Below are 20,575 nucleotides of genomic sequence, written 5' to 3'. Positions count from 1 at the left end.
AGTGACAAAGAAGGACATTAAATATCAATAAAGGGGTCAGCTCAATAAGAGGATATAATGATTATAAATCTATGCACTCAATATAGGAGCACCTACATATGTGAAACAAGTACTAACAGAATTAAAGGGGGAAACAGAATGCAATGCATTCATTTTAAGAGACTTTAACACATCACTCACACCAATAGAAAGAAAAACAGGACAGAAAATAAGTATGGAGACAGAGGCACTGAAAAATATGTTAGAATAGATGGACATAACAGATATCTACAGAACACTCCACCCAAAAGCAGCAAGATACACATTCTTCTTAAGTGTACATGGAATGTTTTCCAGAAGAGATCACACACGAGGCCATAAAAAGAGCCTCAGTAAATTAAAAAAGATTGAAATTGTACCAACCAACTTCTTAGACCACAAAGGTATGAAACTAGAAATAAATTATGTAAAGAAAATAAAAATTCCCACAAACACAAGGAGGCTTAACAGCACGCTCCTAAATAAACAGTGGACCAATGACCAAATAAAAACAGAGATCAAGGAATATATGGAGACTAAAGAAAACCACTCAACACCCCAAAACCTGATGGAAGCAAAGACAGTTATGAGACAAAAGTATGTAGCAATACAGCCTTAACTGAAGAAACAAGAACAATCCCAAATGAACAGTCTGAACTCAAAATTGATGAAACTAGAAAAAGAACAACAAATAAGGCTCAAAATCAGTAGAAGGAGGGACATAATAAAATTCAGAGCAGAAATAAATAAAATTGAGAAGAATAAAACAATAGGAAGAATCAATGAAACCAGGAGCTAGTTCTTTGACAAAATAAACAAAATAGATTAACTACTAGTCAAATCTATCAAGAAAAAAAGAGTGTAAACACATAAACAGAATCAGAAAGCAGAAAGGAAAAATCACTATGGACACCAAAAAAAATAAAGAATTATTAGAGTATATGATGAAAATTATATGCTAAAAAACTGGAAAACCTAATAAAAATGGACAACTTTATGGTAAAATACAACTCTCCAAGACTGACCCAGGAAGAAACATAAATCTGAACATACCAATTACCAGCAATGAAATTGAGTTGGTAATAAGAAAACTACCCTAGACAGGATGGCATCACCACTGAATTGTATCGAATATTTAAAGAAAACCTAATATCCATCCTTAAAATTTTCCAGAAAGTACAAGTGGAAGGGCAACTTCCCAAATCATTCTATGAGGCCAGCATCTCTCTAATGCCAAATACAGGCAAAAACACCCCTAAAAAAGAAAATTACGGACCGATATTCCTCATTAACATAGATACAAAAATACTCAACAAAATATTAGCAAACAGAATTCAAAAATCAGAAAGATCATCCATCATGATGAAGTGGAATTTATTCCAGAGATGCAAGGATAGTACAGAATTAAAAAATTCATCAAAATCATGCACCCCATCAACAAAATGGACAAAAATCACATGATTATCTCAATAGACACTGAAATAGCATTTGACAAGACTCAACATCCATTCATGATAAAAACTCTCAGCAAAATAGATATACAGGTCAATTACTTCAACATAATAAAGACCATATATGACAAACCCACAGCCAACACCATACTTAACAGCAAAAAGCTGAAAGCTTTTCCTCTAAGATTGGAAACAAGACAAGGATACCCACTCTTACCACTTTTATTCAACATGGTATTAGAGGTCCTAACTATAGCAATCAGACAATACAAAGAAATAAAAGGCATCCAGATTGGTAAGGAAGAGGTTAAACTGTCACTGTTTGCAGATGACATGATATTGTTTATAAAACAACCTTAACGAATCCATACCAAAACTACTAGAACTAATAACTGAATTCAGCAAGTTTGCAGGATACAAAATTAATACACAGAAATCTGTTGCATTCCTATATACTAATGATGAACTAGCAGAAAGAGAAATCAGGAAAACAATTCCATTCACAATTGCATCAAAAGAATAAAATACCTAGGAATAAACCTAGCCAAGGAGGTGAAAGACCTTTACCCTGAAAACTACAAGACACTCTTTAAAGAAAGGATCATGGGAAGATGTCGGCATGAGTAGTTCAGAGGAAATCTCACCAAAACATATATATTTATGAAAATACAATAAACACAACTATTCCTAAAAGAGACACCAGTGGATGCAGTACAACAGCCAGGATACATCTACATCTGTGAGAACTCAGCATCACATGAGGGGGTAAGATACAAGCCGCAGCCAGGCTGGTCCCAAACGCTCCCCCACACCAAAACCTGGCAGGAAGAAGAGTTGGAACGGGGATGGAGTGAAAGCCCAGAACTGCTAAACAACCAGCTCTACAAATCTGCACCTGGAACACAGACACAAGGTGCATGGGGTGCTGGATATTAGAGAAACGGAAAAGCAAAACCTGTGGGCAGGTCCCCACAACCGGCACACCTGAGACAAAATAAAAGCGAGTGCTTTCTGCAAGTCTTAAAGAGACAGGGACCCCATAGCTGGACGAAGTTGTCCCGGCAGCTGGGAATACCAGGGAAACTTAGGCGCCCTAAACGGAGGCAGTGCAGCTCTGAAGCCCCTCACAGGACTAGGCAGCCTGACAGTCATTCCTCCAACTGGGGTGGACCCTGACACACGGACCCAGTAGCAGGAGAGTGGGAGTGCACGCCGAGGGCAGAAACACTGTAAGGAACTGAGAGCAGATCCGTGCGCCACAGGACAGGCTTGTGCTAGGCCGTAGCAGTGCCACCGAACAGCCCAGGCACGGCTCGCGTGCACCGGCAGCAGGGAAGCCACAGCCCGGTAGAAGCCTGCATGGAAAAGCCCCATGCGCACCAGCAGCGGAGCCAGAGGGAGCAGGCACGCTCCGAGGAGCCGACGGGAATCCCAGCCCAATGCACAGCCACCCAGGCCAGACCCAAAGGCCGCTGCTGCCACACAGCTGCATGGCAGGGTCACAGCTAGCATGGAGGAGTGCACCTGGTGTGCCTGCCACACCCCACAGGGTTCTGTGCTGCTCTGACGGACACCCCGCCCACAGCAGCTTAGGAGATTAACCCAGTGGCTGCTCCAGGAGTGCAGGTAGCCATCACAGGCAGCACAGAAGGGCAAGGCATCCAGCAAGCAGGAAAGTACTTACTTCTCCCAGCTGCCACACCCACAACCTGCCTACAGCCACTACTATCACCATGAAAAGGCAAAAACTTCTGTTCCAGTATAAGATAGTTACACCTGAGGAAGGATCTGCAGAGGCAGATCTAACTAATCTCCCTGAAAAAGAATTCAAAATAAAAATAATAAACATGCTGACAGAGCTGCATATAAATATGCCAGAGCTAAGGGATGAAGTCTAGAGGGAGACTACAGACATCTGGAGGGAGATCACAGATGCCCAGAGGGAGATTACAGATGTGAAACAAACTCTGGAAGGATATATAAGCAGAATGGAAAAGATGCAAGAGGCCATTGATGGAATAGAAACCAGAGAACAGGAACGCATAGAAGCTGATGCAGAGAGAGATAAAAGGATCTCCAAGAATGAAACAATATTAAGAGAACGGTGTGACCAATCCAAAAGGAACAATATCCGCATTATAGGGGTACCAGAGGAAGAAGAGACAGAGAAAGGGATAGAAAGTGTCTTTGAAGAAATAATTGCTGAGAACTTCCCCAAACTGGGGGAGGATATAGTTGCTCAGACTACAGAGGCACACAGAACTCCCGAGAGACGGGATCCAAAGAGGACAACACCAAGACACATAATAATTAAAATGGCAAAGATCAAGGACAGGGACAGAGTATTAAAGGCAGCCAGAGAGAGTAAAAAGGTCACCTACAAAGGAAAACCCATCAGGCTATCATCAGACTTCTCAACAGAAACCTTACAGGCCAGAAGAGAATGGCATGATATATTTAATGCAATGAAACAGAGGGCCTTGAACAAAGGATACTGTATCCAGTACGATTATCATTTAAATATGAAGGAGGGATTAAAAAATTCCCAGACAAGCAAAAGTTGAGGGAATTTGCCTCCCACAGACCACCTCTACAGGGTATCTTAGAGGGACTGCTCTAGATGGGAGCACTCCTAAAAAGAATACAAAACAAAACACCCAACATATGAAGAATGGAGGATGAGGAAAAAGAAGGGAAAGAAATAATCATCAGACTGTGTTTATAACAGCTCAATAAGCGAGTGAGTCAGACAGTAAGGGAGTAAACAAGCTAACCTTGAACCTTTGGTAACTACAAATCTAAAGTCTGCAATGGAAATAAGTACATATCTTTCAATAATCATCCTAAATGTAAATGAACTGAATGCACGAATCAAAAAACACAGAGTAATAGAATGGATAAAATAGCAAGACCCATCTATATGCTGCTTACAAGAGACTCACCTCAAACCCGAAGACATGCACAGATTAAAAGTCAAGGGATGGAGAAAGATATTTCACGCAAACAACAGAGAGAAGAAAGCAGGTGTCGCAATACTGCTATCAGACAAAATAGAATTCAAAATAAAGAAAGTAACAAGAGATAAAGAAGGACATTACATAATGATAAAGGGCTCAGTCCAACAAGAGGATATAACCATTATTAACATATACGCACCCAATACAGGAGCACTAATATATGGGAAACAAATACTAACAGAATTAAAGGCAGAAATAGAATGCAATACATTCATTTTGGGAGACATTAACACACCACTCACTCCAAAAGAGAGATCCACCAGACAGAAAATAAGTAAGGACACAGAGGCACTGAACAACACACTAGAACAGATGGACCTAATAAATATCTATAGAACTCTACATCCAAAAGCAACAGGATACATATTCTTCTCAACTGCACATGGAACATTCTCCAGAACAGACCACATACTAGGCCACAAAAAGAACCTCAGTAAATTACAAAGGATTGAAATCCTACCAGCCAACTTTTCAGACCACAAAGGTATAAAACTAGAAATAAATTGTACAAAGAAAGCAAAAAGGCTCACAAACACATGGAGGCTTAACAGCATGCTCCTAAATAATCAATGGATCGATGACAAAATTAAATGGAGATCCAGCAATATATGGAAACAAATGACAACAATAACACAAATCCCCAACTTCTGTGGGATGCAGCAAAAGGAGTCTTAAGAGGAACGTATATAGCAATCCAGGCATATTTAAAGAAGGAAGAACAATTCCAAATGAAAAGTCTAATGTCAGAATTATCAAAATTGGAAAAATAAGAACAACTGAGGCCTAAGGTCAGCAGATGGAGGGACATAATAAAGATCAGAGAAGAAATAAATAAAACTGAGAAGAATAAAATAATAGAAAAATTGAATGAAACAAAGAGCTGGTTCTTCGAGAAAATAAACAAAATAGATAAGCCTCTAGCCAGACTTATTAAGCTAAAAAGAGAGTCAACACACATCAACAGAATCAGAAATGAGAAAGGAAAAATCAGGACGGATCCCACATAAATACAAAGAATTATTAGAGTGTACAATGAAAACCTATATGCTAACAAGCTGGAAAACCTAGGAGAAATGGACAACTTCCTAGAAAAATACAACCTTCCAAGACTGACCCAGAAAGAAACAGAAAATCTAAACAGACCAATTACCAGCAATGAAACTGAAACAGTAATCAAAAAACTACCCAAGAACAAAACCCCCGGGCCAGATGGATTTACCTTGGAATCTTATCAGACATACAGAGAATACATAACACCTATTCTTAAAGTTTTCCAAAAAATAGAAGAGGAGGGAATACTTCCAAACTCATTCTATGAAGCCAACATCACCCTAATGCCCAAACCAGGCAAAGACCCCACCAAAAAAGAAAACTACAGACCAATATCCCTGATGAATGTAGATGCAAAAATACTCAACAAAATATTAGGAAAACCAATTCAAAAATACATCAAGAGGATCATACACGATGACCATGTGGGATTCATCCCAGGGATGCAAGGATGGTACAACATTCAAAAATCCATCAACATCATCCACCACATCAATAAAAAGAAGGAGAAAAACCACATGATCATCTGCATAGATGCTGAAAAAGCATTCGACAAAATTCAACATCCATTCATGATAAAAACTCAACAAAATTTGCATAGAGTGCAAGTACCTCAACATAATAAAGGCCATATATGATAAATCCACAGCTAACATCATACTGAACAGCGAGAGGCTGAAAGCTTTTCCTCTGAGGTCAGAAACAAGACAGGGATGCCCACTCTCCCCACTGTTATTCAACGTGGTACTGGAGATCCTAGCCACAGCAATCAGACAAAACAAAGAAATACAAGGAATCCAGACTGGTAAAGAAGAAGTCAAACTGTCACTATTTGCAGATGACATGATATTGTACATAAAAAACCCTAAAGACTCCACTGCAGAACTACTAGAACTAATATTGGAATTCAGCAAATTTGCAGGATACAAAATTAACACACAGAAATCTGTAGCTTTCCTATACACCAGCAATGAACTAATAGAAAGAGAAATCAGGAAAACAATTCCATTCACAATTGCATCAAAAAGAATAAAATACCTAGGAATAAACCTAAGTGAAAGACCTATACCCTGAAAACTACAAGACACGCTTAAGAGAAATGAAAGAGGTCACTAACAAATGGATACTCATTCCATGCTCCTGGCTAGGAAGAATTAATATCGTCAAAATGGCCATCGTCCCCAAAGCAATATACAGATTTGATGCAATCCCTATCAAATTACCAACAGCATTCTTCAATGAACTGGAACCAATAGTCCAAAAATTCATATGGAACCATCAAAGACCCCGAATAGCCAAAGCAATCCTGATAAGGAAGAATAAAGTGGGGGGCATCTCGCTCCCCCACTTCAAGCTCTACTAAAAAGCCACAGTAATCAAGACAATTTGGTACTGGCACAAGAACAGAGCCACAGAGCAGTGGAACAGAATAGAGACTCCAGTCATTAACCCAAACTTATATGGCCAAGTAATATTTTATAAAGGAGCCATGGACATACAATGGGGAAATGACAGTCTCTTCAACAGATGGTGCTGGCAAAACTGGACAGCTACATGTAAGAGAATGAAACTGTATCACTGTGTAACCCATATACAAAAGTAAACTCCAAATGGAACAAAGACCTGAATGTAAGTCATGAAACCATAAAACTCTTTGAAAAAAAACATAGGAAAAAATCTCATGGACATAAACATGAGTGAATTCTTCATGAACATATTTCCCCGGGCAAGGGAAACAAAGGCAAAAATGAACAAGTGGGACTATATCAAGCTAAAAAGCTTCTTTACAGCAAAGGACACCATCAATAGAACAAAAATGTATCCCGCAGTATGGGAGAACATATTCATAAATGACAGATCCGACAAAGGATTGACATCCAAAATATATAAAGAGCTCACACGCCTCAACAAAGAAAAAGCAATAATCCAATTAAAAAATGGACAGAGGTGCTGAATAGACAGTTCTCTAAAGAAGAAATCTAGATGTCCAACAGGCACATGAAAAGATGCTCCACATTGCTAATCATCAGAGAAATGCAAATTAAAACCGCAATGAGATATCACCTCACACCAGTAAGGATCGCCATCATCGAAAAGACAAACAACAACAAATGTTGGCGAGGTTGCGGAGAAAGGGGATCCCTCCTACACTGCTGGTGGGAATGTAAATTAGTTCAACCATTGTGGAAAGCAGTATGGAGGTTCCTCAAAAAGCTCAAAATAGAAATACCATTTGACCCAAGAATTCCACTCCTAGGAATTTACTCTAAGAATGCAGCACTGCATTTTGAAAAAGACAGATGCATCTCCATGTTTATCACAGCACTGTTTACAATAGCCAAGAAATGGAAGCAACCTAAGTGTCCATCAGTAGATGAATGGATAAAGAAGAGGTGGTACATATACACACTGGAATATTACACAGCCATAAGAAGAAAACAGATCCTACCATTTGCAACAACATGGATTGAGCCAGAGGGTATTATGCTCAGTGAAATAAGCCAAGCAGAGAAGGACAAATACCAAATGATTTCACTCATATGTGGAATATTAGAACAAAGGAACACTGAAGGAACAAAACAGCAGCAGAATCACAGAACCCACGGATGGACTAATAGTTGCCAAAGGGAAAGGATCTGGGGGCGATGGGTGGAAAAGGTGGGATAAAGGCGGGGAAAAAGAAAGAGGGCATTACGGTTAGCATGTATAGTGCGTGGGGGGCACGGGGAGTGATGCACAACACAGCGAAGACAAGTTGTGATTTTACAGCATCTTACTATGCAGATGGAGAGTGACTGTTGAGGAGTATATGGGGGGGACTTCGTGAAGGGGGGAACCTAGTAAACATAATGTTCTTTCTGTAGTTGTAGATTAATGATACCAAAATAAAAAAAAGAAATTAAGGAAGACACTAGTAAATAAAAATACATCCTATTCTCATGGATAGAAAGAGTTAATATTGTCAAAATGGCCATCCTGCCTAAAACAGTCTACAGATTCAATGCAATACCTATCAAAATGCCAATGGCATTCTTCAATGAACTAGAACAAATGGTTGTAAAATTCATATGAAACAACAAAAGACCCCAAGTAGCCAAAGAAATTCTGAGAAGAAAAAAAAAAGATAGGGGATTGTGCTCCCCATCTTCAAGCTCTACTACAAAGCCAAAGTAATCAAAACAATTTGGTATTTGCACAAGAACAGACCCATAGATCAGTGCAACAGAATAGAGAGCCTATATACAAACCCACACATATGTGGCCATTTAATATACAATAAGGGAACCTTGGACATACAATGGGGAAAAGCCAGTCTCTGCAACAGCTGGTGTTGGCAATACTGAAATACTGCATGTTAAAGAATGAAACTGCATTATTGTTTAAGTCCATACACAGAAGTAAACTTGAAATCTGTCAAAGACCTGAATGTAAGTCATGAAACCATAAAACTCTTAGAAGCAAAGATAGGCAAAAATCTCTTGAATATAACTATGAGCAACTTTTTCCTAAACACATCTCCTTCCGCAAGTGAAACAAAATAATAAATAAACAAGTGGGACTACATCTAACTAAAAACGTCTGTACAACAGAGGGCACCATGAACTGAACAAAATGGTATCCTATAGTGTGGGAGAATATATTTGTAAGTGACTTATCCAGTAAGGAGTTTACATCCAAAATATATAAATAACTCACACACCTCAATGCCAAAAATCAAATAACCTGATAAAAACAATGGGCAGAGGATCTGAACAGATGATTCTCCAAAGAAGAAATTCAGATGGCCAACAGGCACATGCGAAGATGCTCCACATCACTAGTCATCAGGGAAATGCAGATTACAACCACAATGAGATTCCACTTCACACCATTTAGGATGGCCAACATCCAAAAGGTGAGAAACAACATATGCTGGTGATGATGCATAGAAATCAAAACCTTCCTACACTACTGGTGGGAATGTAAATTGGTTCAACCTTTCCTGAAGGCAATATAGAGCTTCCTCAAAAAACTAAAAATAGAAATACCATTTGACCCAGTAATTCCACTCCTAGGAATTTACCCAATGAATACAAGATCCATTATTCAAAAAGACATATGCACCCCTATGTTTACTGCTGCACTGTATACAATAGCCAAGATAGGGAATCAACCTAAGTGTCCATCAACAGATGACTATATGAAGAAGAGGTGGTGTATATACACAATGGAATATTGTTCAACCATAAAAAGAAAAGAAGTCCTACCATTTGCATTAACATGGGTGGAGCTAGAGGCTATTATGCTTAGTGAAATAAGCCAGGTGAAGAAAGACAAGTACCAAATGACTTCACTAATTTGTGCGGTATCAAGTACAAAACAAAACTGAAGAAACAAAACAGCAGTAGGCTCACAGACTCCAAGAAGGGTCTAGCGTTTACCAAAGGGAAGGGGTTTGGGTGGGGTGGGTGGGGAGGTATGGATAATGGGATTAAGGGGAACTATAATTCACAGTCACAAGATAGGTAGGTCACGGGGAAGGCAGTACAGCATGGAGAAGACAAGTAATGACTCTATAGCATCTTACTACACTGATAGACAGTGACTGCAATGGGGGGGGGGGAAGAGGACTTGATAATACAGGTGAATGTTAAAACCACAATGTTGTTTATGTGAATCATTCATAAGATTGTAAATCAATCATACTTTAATAAAGGAAGATAAAAGAAAAATGACATCAGTATTTTGATAATGTTCGCATTTAATTTGTAAATTGCTTTTGGCAGCATGACCTTTTGACAATATTCTTCTTATCCATGAGCATGAATTTTTTTTTCTGGACATGTCTCCCTGCACTAGGAAGAAAAATAAATAAGTGGGACTACAACAAATTAAAAATCTTCTGTACAGGAAAGGATACCATTACCAGCAACAAAAAAGGCAAACTATGCTATGGGCAAATGTATTCATAAATAATTTGTCTAATAATGGGCGAACATCCAGAACATATCAAGAACTCATATGACTCAACATCAGAAAAACAAATAATCTGATTAAAAATGGTTGGAGGACCTGGCCAGATATTTTTCCAAAGAAGAAATACAGATGACCAACTTACACATGCAAAGATGTTCCACACTGCTAATCATCAGGGAAATGCAAATAAAAGCCCCAGTAAGTTATCATCTCATACCAGTTAGAATGGCCATTATTAAAAAGAAAAGAAATAACAAATGTTAGTGAGGATGTTGAGAATAGGGAACCCTCCTACACTGTTGGTCAGCATATAAATTGGTGCAGCCACTATGGAGAGCAGTATGGAGCTTCCTCAAAAAACTAAAAATAGAAATACCATATGACCAAGTAACTCCACTTTTAGGAATTTACCCAAAGAAAAGACAACCCTTGATTCTTAAAGATATATGTACCCTTATGCTTATTGCCACATTGTTTACAATAGCCAAGATATGGAGGCAACCAATGTGTCTATCAATAGATGAAGGGATAAAGATGTGATGCACATACATAGGGGAATATTATTCAGCCATAAAAAAGAAGAAAATTCTGCCATTTGGGGCAACATGGATGGACCTAATTGGTATTATGCAAAGTGAAACAAGCCAGGTGGAGAAAGGCAAATAACATATGATATTACTGATATGTGGAATCTAAAAACAAAACAAAACAAAATGAGAAACACAGTAGTAGACTCATAGACTGAGACGTAACTGGTGGTTACCTAGCAGGAAGGGTTTGGGTGGGTGGGTAGGGAGAGTGAGGGGGATAAAGAGGCACAAAATCTCAGTCATAATATAAGTTTGTCATGGGTTTAGAAATGCAGCATGGAGAATACAGTCAATGGTTCCGTAACATCTTCCTTTGTTGACAGATAGTAACTGCAATAGTTGGGGTGAGAATTTAATAATGGGTGTAACTGATGAATTACTGTGTTGTATACTTGAAATCAGTATAAAAAAGACAAGCAATAACAAATGTTTGTGAGGATATGGATGAAAGTGAGCACTTGTGCACTGTTTGTGGGATTGCAAATTAGTCAGCCAGTATAGAAAATATAATGGGGTTTCCTTAAAAAAATTAAAATTAGAACTACCATGTGCTGTAGCAAGTACTTCTGGGACTATATCTGAAGGAAACAAAAACACTATGTTGAAGAAATATCTGCACCCCTGTGTTCATTGCACCATCATTTACAATAGCCAAAACATGGAAACAACCTACATGTCTGTCAACAGATAAATGCGTAAAGAAGTAATGGTATATAGATACAATGGAATATTATTCAGTCATAAAAAGAAGGAAATCCTGTCATTTGCAATGATATTGATGGACCTTGAGGCATTTTGCTAAGTGAAGTAAATAAGAGAAAGAAAGACATATATTGTGTAATCTCACTTAAATGTGGATTCTAAAATATCAAGCAAAGTCATAGAGAAAGAGATCAGATTTGTGGTTGTTGAGGCGGCAGTAGGGGCATGGGAATTAGATGAAAGATGGGATAAATAAGTACTAGGCATTTAATGTACAACATGATAACTGTAGTTGACATCTGTAGTATAGTATATTTGAAAGTTGTTAAGAGAGCAGGTCCTCAGAGTTCTTATCAAAAGAAAAAAACTTATTTTCCTTTTTTGGTATCAATAGAAGTTATAGATATTAACTAATTTTATTGTGGTAATTATTTCCCAATATGTGTAAGTCAAATCATCATGCTGTTTCTCCTTGAATTTATACAGTGCTGTAGTATGTCAATTATATCTTATTAAAACTGGGAAAGAAATTAGTGAATGAGCACAAGCTAAGTGTTGGAGGAAAAGCCAAAAGGAAGCCTGGTAGACTCTGTAAGGGAGCCATGAACAAGATGGCAAAAATGAAGTAAGAGGGCAAAATAATTGCTTTGAATGGGATTGTAGTAGTGTTGAAGTCTCATTTTATAGACTGTTCTGTGGGTAGGTTGCCTTGTTTATTTTTCTTTTTCTTAACACATGATCAGATCCAGTCTGACTTTAATGCTTCTTCCTCATAATCTGAGTGTCCTAGAGTTGAAAATCTCTTGCCTCTCCTGTCTGAAGGTCATTCACTTCTGGGTCCAGTGAATGGTCCTGAATGATCCTACCTCCCACTTACGGTTACCAGCTCCCCTACACCTCTCCCTGGACTGACTATTCAGAAACTTAGCATCAAAGGCTCAGAATCAGAAAAATATTTTACACCCCCAGCAACAAAATAAACAATGGGCAACAATATGAAGAGGCATTTATTCCCTAGTTGGGAGTAGAGGGCAACAGATGAGGTCTTGACTAGAAGAACAATGATAGCAGGATTTGCTGCATTTCCTCTGGAATGGGGACAGAGTGACCAACTAGTGTGAGAGGAAAAGCTGAACACTGGATTTGGCAGGATGGAAGTCTAAGTTACAATTTTAACCTCCCTAATAGCAGAGTGATTTTTAAGAGCATGAGATTTATAATTAAGCACACCTTGATATCCTGGTTTAGCAATTTAATAGCTGTGTGACCTTGAGCAAGTTACTTCATTTGTCAGAGCCTCAAGTTTCTTATCTGTAAAATCTAGATATAAATAGCATCTGTTTTCTAAGATAGTTTGAGGCTCAGATGAGGTAATGTACATAATGTGTCTATCAGAGTGCATGACTTAATAGATGGTAGTTACCGTAGCTTGTTCTAGGAGTCCCTTTATGACTCTGGGCCTCAGTTCCTTCAATTGCAAAGTGGGATTATAAGATCCAGTCTGCCTACTTCATTGGACTGTGGTGAGAACTACAGAGGAAAGCATTCACTAGCTCCAGTGTGCTGCTACAGCTTTACCTTAACCAGGCATGATCAGAGAATGCTGGAATAAGTCATCACCAACCATCTGTCTCTATGAAGACCAATATATAAGGAATTTTCTTCCCCATATATTTTCCCTGAAAACTGGATCCATTTATTTCTGAGTGGGGCTCCATCCAGAGGATAATTAATTGCGTGGGGGAAGCTAAAGATAAATTTCCCTTTTTTAGAGAACTGAACATATTTGAGGAGAAGAAATGAGATTCTGGACCTGGGTACAGACAGCACATGAGTGGAAAAATAGTAGGTGGTGATATTTTTTTTCTGTTTTCTTCTTATATTTATAAGAGAATGTAAAGTAATATCAGTTATTCCAGCTTGGGTGTGGACATGTAACAGCAAAGAGGCTCTGGCTGTGTACCCAGTAGCCATATTTCTGCAGCTACAGTTCCTGGGTTACTACCTTTTTAAATAAATATAATAACTACATAGATTCACATCAAAGAGCCCAGAAAGTTGAATAGAATGTAATAATGGAATAACAATGTTATAGCATGTCAGAGTAGTAACACTTAGACTACAAAATTAGAAACTTCTGTCACCTGGGTAAATGGGCCATAGTAATACTCAAACTGATATTTTGTTTCAAATCTTCATGAAGCATTTGCTGTGTCCCTACAATGTGTCAGAAATTTGTCAGAAGTTGGTGTATATTTGTGAGTGGCAAAATATATCTGCACATGTGGAATTTATAGTCTAGTAGGGGAGACAGATTATATACAAGTAAATAAATAAATAAATGAAAACATACGTACATTTGAAATGTTATAAAAACAAACAAGTACTGAGAGAACAATGGTCTTGAGGAGAAGAATTTTGTTAAGATTGTAGATTTTGTGTTCAGAAAAAAAATAAGGGAGGATTTAACTCTTAAGCTGAGACCTGAAGGGCAAAAAGGAGCAGGTTTTTGAGAAAAACATATCAAGAAAGGATAAAAACATGTTCAAAATTCCTAAAGCTGGGTAGAGTTCAAAGAGCTGAGGACAAGTGGAGCAGAGTAAATTAGGGGAAGATTGGTATAAAATTAAGTTGGAGGGTTAATCATTGGTTAGATCATGAAGGACTTTGTAAGCTAAAGTATAGAATTTGGATCTTATTCCAAGTGTAAAGGAAAATCATTGTGGTGTTAAAGTAGATGAAAAGTATCTGATTTAATTAAGTAAAGGGAGCAGTAGAGGAAGCAGGCCCAATTAATTCAGGGAAGAGATAATGGTAGCTTAGAATAAGGCTGTGGCAGTGGAAATGGAGATAAAAGCATGATGTGGCATACATTTTGTAAGTACAAGCAAAAGGAATGACTACTAGAAATGAGGACACAGAGGGGAAGAGATAAAGGAGGGTTCCCAAATGTGCGTCACTGAGCAACTTGATGGATATTAGTAACATTTATTCATATTCATAAGATAAAAGAGTTTTGAGTCATATTCAAAAATTCAGTTTGAAATATGTTAAGATCAAGACATTTGCAAGGCATTCAAGTGGGGGTCCTGAATAAGTGATTGGATGATTATATAATGCCTGAAAAGGAGTCTAAACTAGATATGTGAATACAGGAGTTGTCCACAGATGGCTCTGATAAGGCCATTGGATAAATGAGAGCACCTAGGGAGAGCATGTAAAAAGAGAAGAGAAGCAGCCATACTAGAAAATCAAGCCCTGAGGAACTCATGGAGGAAATGGAAGAGTCAGAAAATGATGCTGAGACTGAGTGACCAGAATGATAGCAGTGAGGCCAAGAGAAGGTATCTCAGAAGCCAAGAGAAGAAACTTATTCTAAGAAGAAAGGGGGTAAGTATATCTACCAAATGCTGCTGAGAGATCAAGTCAGATGAGAATAACAAAGTGTCCATATTTGACAACCTAAAAATCATTGGTGACCCTGACAAGAGTAGAATCAGTGGATTACAGAGGTAGATATATGATTGAAGCAAGGTAAACAATTCTTTCAAGAAGTTTGGCTGTGACATGAAGCAGATAAATTAGTAGGTAGCTAGAGAGTTATAAAATTAAGGGTTTTGTTTTGTTTTGTTATTACATGGGAGATACCAAATAATGTTATGCTCATAGGGATGATGAGCAAGTAAATGGGATAGGTTAACAATGCAGGCAAATGAGAGAATGATCAAAGATGCAGTGTTTAATGAAGTGGGAGGATGTGGGATCCAACAGGAATTGAGTTTTAAGACAATAGATATTTCACCCATTAAAACATAGGCAGAAGAGGAAAAAGTAGAAGGTGTTTGCAAGATGAAGATCTGTTTGCAGATTCATAATTAGAAGATGTAGGAACCCTCATATGATTATTTCTGTTTTCCCATGAATGATGAGGCTAAATCATTTCCTAAAAGTTGGAGGAGTTTGGTAAGAAGATGACTTGAAGGGTGAATAGAAATTCACCAAGAGGAGAAGGTGGAGAATGTTATTCCAGACTGAGAGGAATAGAAACTTGATATATTTGCTGCCCAGAAAAAATTTCCCCATCCTTTAGTAAGAACATCCTGATTTTACTTTGGGGGGAAATAATCATCTCTCATTGAATGCAATTTGGTGGGGCTGTAAGTAAATATGCTCTCTTCTAGTGTGCAGTTACCCAAGCTAGGCAGATTACATCAAATTTCTCTGAGTTTTGAAACAAGGTCATGAAAGAATTCAAACTAATTTATCACAGATGAACAGCCTTCAACTGTTCCTTCATTTTTGTAAGCTATCTCATATCATTCAAATAAATTCCCTTTATAATCAAATTAGGTAGAATCTATTTGAATAATTCATTCAACAAATATTAAGTGAGTATCCTGTATGTGCCAATCACTATTCCAAGAGCTCACATACATTAATGAACAAAACAGAAAGAAAGTCTCTGTTTTATAGATCTTACATTCTAGTGTGTGAAGACAAATAAAAACAATAAACGGAATCAATAAGTCAATCAATATGTATGCTAGAAGGCAATACATGTAATGAAAAACATAGAGCTTGGTAAGGGGGATCAGGAGCTCTAAGAAAAGGGCAAATAGCAATTTAAATAAGTTATTTAAGGTAGGCTTCACTGAGTAAATGAAATTTATGTAAAGATTAGAAGGAGGTAAGGAAGGCAGATGTGTAGTTTTCTAGAGGAAGAGCCTTCCAGAGAATATTCCATACAAAAGCCTGAAGGCAGCAAGCAGTATGCCTGATCTGCTTGAGAAATAGCAAGGACACCAGTGTGGCTGAGACAAAGTGAGCAAGGGAGGAGCAAGATCATGTAGACCCTTCAAAGCCATTGTAAGTCATTTGGCTTTTCCTCTCAATAAAATGGGTGTCCACTGGATAGTTTTGAGCAGAAGAATGATCTGATTTGACTTATATGTTAAAAGGAGGAGTCTGGCTGCCATGTTATGAATATGCTGTAACTTTTTGCTGCTTACAACCAAAGAACACTAATTAATATATACAGAACATAAAAAGAATATATAAAGGCATAGTAACTGGAAATATCATACTGTGTTTGGGGGACACTTTGGGGAAATAGCAGGGATCAGATGATAGACAATTTTGCATTCCATGTTAAGGAGTTTGGTCTTTACCTTAAACGCAATTGGGCGTTAAGTCAGGCCACAGATTGGTCTAATATGCATCTTTAAAATGATGCTATTAGGGTGGATGAAATGGAATGGGGATATCAACCCTGGGAATCTTCTGAGATCTCTCATTTACCCCTTGGGGTACTTCCCCAAAAGAAAATATTTCCATGTGCCTGACCTCCATCTCAGCAGTTCTCCAGTCTATTCCCTCTGCATTTTGCTCTGTGAAAATGGAGAGCAGCTGGTCCTTCTCAGTTGTATAGCCAGGCTTCAGCCCTTCCAAGTACAGTGGGATGCCAAAGGAGCCTTCTGACTAAGGTAATAAAGGGGATTTCAGCCACTCCTGCTTTTTTTTTTTTATCTAGTTTGGGCCTTGTAATTGGATTCAACAGTTCTGTTGTGTTTTGAGTTTCTTAAGAAAAATAATCCCTCGCCTTGCAAATATTTGCTGGCCCCATATACTGCAGAACTCTCCTCATTCTGAAGTGTGTGAATCTTACTTCACATAGTCAGCTGCACAAAAACTGTCCCATAATCTTGAAATTAATTACTTGGGGTAAAAGGAAATTCATTGTCAGTGCTGGAAGGACCCTTTCTCCCTAAGGTCTCATAAGAATCCAGGAGGTTTTCTTGGCATCTATAAAATGTGTAAAAACATTTTAGTCTTCAGTACATCATTGCTGCCAAATTTTTATACTTCAAGTTCACAAAGTCCTAGTTCCCGGATAAGCATTGAAAACACTACTGAAGCTGGACTTTCTTACATATAGATTCTAGCCTCCCAAAGTGCTCCATGCCACCATTCCCCTATAGTGGTCTGGAACAAACCCAAGGTCAGCAAGTTAGCAAGATGTGAATCCTCTCTATCTGAGGGAACACAGACTTAATCCTTTTCCTAGCCTAAGAGAATTTCTCTCCACCTTGCTGCTTTTATCTCTGCCCACATGAGTCACTCTTCTCACTCCCAACCTCCCCTAAGAAAATCTTTCCCTGCCCTAAAGTATGATCATTCCTCACATCATAGGATGATGAAAACCAAAAAGATGATTTCTCTGCAGAAAACTTTTCTCCCCAAAATACAAATTTCCTTTGACACAAGAGAAAATACAGGATCTAGATACTTATTGAAGAGTATGTAGACGACTATTTATCTTCCAATATTAATTTTCCCCTTTCTCCTTTATTAATAGATCCCCCAAATTTTAGCTGGGTAAGGAGCTACCCAATATAAACACTACATTTCCCAGCCCTTTTTTCAGTAGGGTGTAGCTCCCTGATTACATTCTGGCCAACAGACTTAGAGTCAAAGAAATATGTGCAACCACCAGACACTCTTTTAAAGGATAAGCACACTCATCTAGCTCCTCTTTCTACCTCCTGAGAGCTAAAAGGCAGGAGTTATGGTGGGAGCTGGAGCAACCACTGAAACTATAATATGAATACTTGGGCATTTTTAGGGATGTCATAATAACTATATAGAAAGATCTTGGGTCTCACTGGCCCAGGACAACTGACCTGAATTTTATAAGAAATAAGCTTCTATTTTTTTAATTTATTTTGTTATCATTAATCTCCAATTACATGAAGAACATTATGTTTACTAGGCTCCCCCTTCACCAAGGCCCCCCCCACCCCATTACAGTCACTGTCCATCAGCGTAGTAAGATGCTGTAGAATCACTACTTGTCTTCTCTGTGTTGCAGAGCCCTCCCCGTGCCCCCGACACACTATACATGCTAATCGTGATGCCCCCTTTCTTTTTCCCCGCCTTTGTCCCTCCCTTCCCACCCATCCTCCCCACCCATCCTCCCCAGTCCCTTTCCCTTTGGTAACTGTTAGTCCATTCTTGGGTTCTGTGATTCTGCTGCTGTTTTGTTCCTTCAGTTTTCCTTTGTTCTTATATTCCATATATGAGTGAAATCATTTGGTACTTGTCTTTCTCCACCTGGCTTATTTCACTGAGCACAATACCCTCTAGCTTCATCCATGTTGTTGCAAATGGTAGGATTTGTTTTCTTCTTATGGCTGAATAATATTCCATTGTGTATGTACCACATCTTCTTTATCCATTCATCGACTGATGGACACTTAGGTTGCTTCCATTTCTTGGCTATTATAAATAGTGCTGTGATAAACATAGGGGTGCATCTGTCTTTTACAAACTGGGCTGCTGCATTCTTAGGGTAAATTCCTAGAAGTGGAATCCTGGGTCAAGTGGTATTTCTATTTTGAGCATTCTGAGGAACCTCCATACTGCTTTCTACAATGGTTGAACTAATTTACATTCCCACCAGCGGTGTAGGAGGGTTCCCTTTTCTCCCCCATACACAAAAGTAAATTAGAAATGGATTAAATATCTGAATGTAAGTCATGAAACCATAAAACTCTTAGAAAAAAACATAGGCAAAAATCTCTTGGACATAAACATGAGTGACTTCTTCATGAACATATCTCCCTGGGCAAAGGGAACAAAAGCAAAAATGAACAAGTGGGACTGTATCAAGCTGAAAAGCTTCTGTACAGCTTCTGTTTTTTTAAGACATTGTGTTTTGAGGGTCTCTTTGTTACATCAAGCAATCATGTATCCTAAATGATATAGAATTTCATACCAGAATTGAAGCACTGCCACAGCATTTTGCATATGAGTGGGGAAGGCAGAGAGAACACATACAGTGTAAGGTAAAATCCTGGTAACCCTAGTTACATAATGGGAAAACATGTGTTAGTTATATTACTGGTGGTTCCTTGTAAGGCAGACCATATTTTCACAGTCTCTGACTGTAGTGTACTGGTTGTAAAATAGCATGTTGGTTTGTTAGCTGCTTCTTGTTACTTTTAGCAAAGTCCTACGAAAAAGACCAACTTAAGTTGATTTAAGTGGTGACTTTGAAGAGGCAGTCTCAGCAGGATATGAGCATGGGACCCCCAAACCTTTCTCAACCAAATCCTCTTAAGAACTCTAAGTCAGACAATGGTCACCAGCCCAGCACCAAAAGTCAGGTTGTTTCAGAAAGCTTCGAGGTAGTTGATATTAATATAAGGGGGAAAGGTGGATAAACATTATGTAGATATCAATACATAATTATTTAAATTTCTGAAGTATAAAAATTATTTTTTGTATATTAAAAAATTACAGATTATATACCTCCAATAATTCTCTCCTCAAAATATCAATGAGAAAAATGGCAAAAACTGTCAGTTTTGACTTTCCAGAACTCTGGAAATTAACCAAAGGCTTGCATCAGTGGGGAGCATTTATTTAAGAAAAATGAATGAATCTCAGAAAGAACCATGAGTTTTCCAGCATTTTGAGTTTGCCTAGTCCCATTCTTCTCTTTCTAGACTGAAATAAAATGTTTTAGCCTTGTGGTAGTCTTGAAAACCAACAGCATTCAATCACAATGAAAACTAATAGGCTGGAAGCCACTGGAGTGGGGGGAAAGAGCTCCTTCAAAGCTTCATTGGCAGAGAATTGTTATTATTTGACCTGTATGGTGGTTCCTGGGAAGATACCACTTGCAAGGATGTCTTTATTTGAACTGATTAAAGCTTGTCCAGTATGAAAAGACTTTTCCCTGGGAGCATTAGTCAAAAATATTTAGAATAAATTTAATTTCACTGCTGCC

General features: G+C 38.3%; 1 protein-coding gene across 4 annotated transcripts in view; it reads left to right on the top strand.

The window, feature by feature from the left end:
- Positions 1-20,575, top strand: part of OPHN1 (oligophrenin 1) — a 665,513-nt gene that overhangs the window by 603,798 nt on the left and 41,140 nt on the right. For 2 of the 4 annotated variants that reach the window (XR_005061052.2, XR_005061051.2), the window contains one exon: positions 13,557-13,629. The exons of the other annotated variants lie outside the window; for them this stretch is intronic. The gene's annotated coding sequence lies outside the window, so the exon portion shown is untranslated. The remainder of the gene's footprint in view (positions 1-13,556; positions 13,630-20,575) is intronic. 4 annotated transcript variants of the gene reach the window in all.

Source organism: Manis javanica, chromosome X, assembly GCF_040802235.1.
Source record: "Manis javanica isolate MJ-LG chromosome X, MJ_LKY, whole genome shotgun sequence".
Classification (NCBI taxonomy): Eukaryota; Metazoa; Chordata; class Mammalia; order Pholidota; family Manidae; genus Manis; species Manis javanica.
The sequence above is the reverse complement of the archived record's forward strand: the minus strand, read 5'-3'. Positions and strand labels throughout refer to the sequence as shown.